This window comes from Podarcis filfolensis (genome assembly GCF_964270895.1).
Source record: "Podarcis filfolensis genome assembly, chromosome: 2".
In the NCBI taxonomy this organism is placed as follows: domain Eukaryota; kingdom Metazoa; phylum Chordata; class Lepidosauria; order Squamata; family Lacertidae; genus Podarcis; species Podarcis filfolensis.
In genome coordinates, this window is record NC_139605.1 from 78,508,752 (window position 1) to 78,513,692 (window position 4,941).

The following is a 4,941-nucleotide window of genomic DNA, read 5'->3' on the forward strand; positions in this document are numbered from 1 at the left end:
TTTTGTCTGCCATGTAGTTGCACAAAAAGAGAAGAATGAAATGTTATCTAGAATAGCAACCAAAGCTTAAGCAGGAAAATATGGATGGGCATTTTGTTTGAAAGCCAAAGCAAATCATTTTGCCACTAAAAGCAAAAAATTACGAAAAGAAAAGCTGCTCTGCTGTTTCAGCCTCCTGATTAACAATAAAGGTGCAACAATTTGATTGGCAGGAAGCTAGAAGCAAGCACTGGCAGAGCCATCTTCTGTTTGCCTTTCAAACATGGCACTCCACAGATGATGCTAATGAATATTGGCTGCCTGGCACAGGGTTTATGCAGAAGTGTTTCTGTCACAAGCACCATTTTAGCCACTTTATCTAATAGAATAATATAAATTTGTAAGCCTTAATTTCTCCTGGGCAGGTTTTTAAAGTTCAGAATGAATCCTAACTCCATGCCTCCTCCTTTCTCATCCCCCGTCCACCAACTTCATTGGGTGGCTTGCGTCTGTTTCTTCATGACCATGTGGTTTCAAGCTGAATGAATGGGTATTTTGTATTTTTCAGATTATTATTATAATAATATTTTATATGCTGGCGTTCTGACTGGGTTGCCCCAGCCACTCTAGTGTAGTTATAAAACTACAGTAAGACATCACACATTAAAAACTTCCCTATACAAGGCTGCCTTCAAGACATTTTGCTACCTGAGGCAGAACAACAAATTGTGTTTCGCCTCTTAAGGCAACCTGCACAATACTCAGGGGTGGCCATGTTATTCTGGAACCTAAGGCTGGCTAAATAAATAAATAAAATACCATAAGTGCCTCTCTCTGACAGTAAAAGCACAACAATAATAATAAATGACACAATAAACAACCTGTTGTCCTTTCATGATATGCAAAATAAGCTGCCTGAGGCAGCCATCTCTCACTGCGCAATAGTGCAGCTAGTCCTGTACACTATTTATGCTTATTCGGATTTTTTATTATTAAAGTAGCAGTGCTTGAACTGCATTGGTTATGAATTCATTTAACACTCTTTGCATCTTTCTGTATACTGGAATCAACTTGAATGTTGAGAAGCTTCATGCTCCGGCACCGGGGGGCAGAGAGCAGCCGGGGCGGGGCTGGCACACGTCTTGGGGGCGGGGGGGCAAACGCGATGGCACCCTGCCGGGATTGCACTGCCGGGAATGGTGCGCTCCCCCCGCACTCCTCTTCCTCCGCCAGTGTTGAGAAGGTCTCATAATGAAAGGAACATGAGACATTTCCTCGTTTTATTATTTCATCTATCCCCCATTTTCCTGCGTGTTGTATTAAAATTATATAAAACATAAAACATTATGGCCAGGATTCAACTACTGAGTCCCTTCAACCAAAGAATCTCCACTTACACAAAGGGGCTTTCTTCCCTCTCCTCGCTCTGTGCACCACAAAATTGACTTGGGGTGTGTGTGTAAAGAAAACCCCCAGAACAGCACAAAGTATCATAGGGGAGCTGAGAAGAAGTCCCTGACATGAAGGGGGAGTAGAGGGGATTGTTCCGTCTAGCAAGCCAAAATGCTTGCCCTCACAGAACAATCACCTTCGTGTGACATTGAATTCCTCCCTACATGTAATTATTTGAAAGTTCCAATTGTGCTCACATTTGAGACACTTCATGGTATAATCCTTGTACAGTGGTCCCTGGGGTTACAGACACTCCGCTAACCCAGAAATAGTACCACAGGTTAAGACCTTTGCTTCAGGATGAGAACAGAAATCACACGGCGGCAGCACGGCGGCAGTGGGAGGCCCCATTAGCTAAAGTGGGACCTCAGGTTAAGAACAGTTTCAGGTTAAGAATGGACATCCAGAACGAATTACGTTCTTAACCTGAGGTACCACTGTAAATCACAAACAGGTGTTACCTCTGTTCAAACCTAGTAGAACATATGTAGGATCAGCATATAGGGCAGAGATGTAGGCATGGGACTAGAAATCTAATTCAGTAAAAACTATTTGTCATGATGAGAATTCCCACCAGACATGCCCAAGGCTTGCCCAAGCGATGAAGACCTGTCTGTTGGGCTCCTGGCTGGGTCATAACAGTGCCTGATAACAACTTTGTGTCATATCACAATCAACTGTCACTTTGAATGAAGCTGTTATTTTTAACAGAGAACTGAATCAACAACATTAATTGCTACCAGTGTTTAGCCCCATAATGTGCAATGGCACAGTGGCTGCTTGCACCACCACAGAACTCAGTTAGGTTTTTTATATAGAAATCTAAATTTGGGGAGCTTCCTATAGAGTAGTAAATTTGGATTGATAAAACTGAAAGCTTTTCACTCAGTCATGCAAATGCTTCACCACAATGTGAAGCATTTGCTGATCTCCACATGTGCTGATCTCCACATGTCTTCTCTCAGCTACACCAAATAAGACATGTGAATGGTCCTTGCACTTCATTAGCAACTAGGATCCTGTATACAGAAACTCTTATCACCACACTGTGGTTATGTCACTGATATGCTGAGTGACTGACTACACGAATTCTCTGGACTGCATGAAGAGTTTCCATGTGAACAATGGCCACATCCAGGAATTGCCAACTACGGTATAGAAACTCCATTGGGCTGATCCATATGCTTAAAGTTGCAGACTAAGGTGCAATCTACACACGTTAAAAACATTGTGAAAATGCTTTTTTTAAAAAATCAATTTTGAAAAATGCATTGAATTTGCTATAGCTTAGAGCAGGCATAGGCAACCTTTGGCCCGCCTGATGTTTTGGCCTACAACTCCCATGATCCCTAGCTAACAGGACCAGTGGTCAGGGATGATGGGAATTGTAGTCCAAAACATCTGGAGGGCTGAAGATTGCCTATGCCTGCCTTAGAGTCACCATCTAGTGTCACAAATGTATATTGCACTTTACAACACATTCAAAACATTGTATTTGCGGCTATGTAGCTGAGACCTAAGACTAGAGAGATCCATTTTCAAAACACTACTCAGTTGTGATGCTGGATGACCTTGAACCAGTCATTCTTATTCTTAGCCTGAACTACCTTTTAGGCTTGCACACCATGCTGTGCTCCTTGGAAGAAGGATGGTAGTCAGGTTGGCATCTAATGAAGCAGATTTGTTAGTGCAAGGACTTCTGGCTGGGCAATGGAATTTCCCTTCACCCTGCATATCCTCCCCAAAACTGCTCCAGAGGGTTGGGGGAAACCAAGAAAAAAAAATGTGTTTTTTTTTGGGGGGGGGATGAAGAGAAGAGAGAAGGGAAATTCTATGGGGCAGCCAGAAATTCTTGTACTAAATCAGGCATAGGTAAACTCCGGCCCTCCAGATGTTTGTGACTACAATTCCCATCATCCCTAGCTAACAGGACCAGTGGTCAGGGATGATGGGAATTGTAGTCCCAAACATCTGGAGGGCTGGAGTTTGCCTATGCCTGTACTAAATGAACTACGTTGTTGGATATTGTCCTGAATGAATGAATGAATGAAGTATTTCCAGCCTCAAATTTAAACATTCTTTGCACTAGTCCTGAAAACACAGATCACTCTACCAGAATGATCCTCAGGCAGCAAATCCAAAGTCTCATTAAAGAGTGATGGATATAGTCAGCTATTTCATTTATCATTATTTTTAACTTGTGGAAATCGCAGTTTGGATTTCTGCCTCATGTGCCCAAATTCATCAGATCAGTCCTGGCAAAACACTTTGGCCAATTTTAGCATTTACAACTAGCACAGCTTAGCAACACATCTATGTGGTGAATTTCATGTGTAAAGTTAATTAGGTAGCAACTTATTACATGCTGGTTGCATATCCACCTTCTGTGTTTTGATACCAGCCCTAAATACTACTACTGGGGAGTTACTCAGGTTGCCTGGGCCAACTATATGCAAGAAATTCCTATTTGTTTATCAAAGGACAGCAATTTCTTTTTTCCTACCCTCCCTTCTACACAGCAAGAGGGCTGCTAATTAGAGACCCTAGACCTCAGGCTTTAGCCTTGGGGTTATCTATAACTATGTTTGCTAGCTTTCATTTCTAGCCAACAGGATGGCTGCTTACAATTGTTGCCTGTGGAAGATTATTACCTATACCCAAAGCAAGACAGAAACAAAGATGAAATAAATCACCAGGAACACATTGCACCAACTTTTTCTTTCTCTGTATATTTTATGTGAGGAAATATGCCAATGTTCTTTGTTGTAAATGTGAAACATCCTCTTCATGTTCATTAACAGAAAAATGTATTTACCATAGGAAGGCATTCAGAGAATACAGGTGAATTTTGCACTAACTGAGGTAATGAATCCACAGACCGATAGTTAGCACAGATCCCTAGCAGAAGGATGTGCAGCTGAAGCCAGGGGCAGCACGTCCTGTTTCAGTGCTTGAGGTGCAGTGGCGTAGCGTGGGGGGTGCAGCGGGGGTGGGCCGCACCGGGCGCAACATCTGGGGTTAGGGCAAATCCATGGGTTAGGGGGCGCAAATCCACGGGTTAGGGGGCGCAAATTACTTGCCTTGCCCCGGGTGCTGACAACCCACGCTACGCCACTGTTGAGGTGAAACAAGAAGTGCTGCGTGAGGAAGCAAAGTATGTATCTCACCCTGAGTACTCCAGAGTAAGGACAGAATGAAACAAATTGATAGTGTAAATGTAACATCAGTATTGGATTCTAAACCACCAAATATTTTCATGAGATGCCCAGGTAGGACCACTGGTGGCTGTGAGGAGGTGGGTGGAGTATTCATTTATTTTATGTACAAGGGTGTTTAGTGTTATGAATGTTTTGTACTATGGTTAAATACCGTAGCTTGAAATAAATCACGAAGAAAAACTGTATCTGATTAGGCCTCTGAACTCTATGAACATGACTGCTTACAGGAGCCTTGGTGACTGTTGCTAAGGAACACAGCATCTTTGGCGGTTAACACTATTGAAGGGGAATG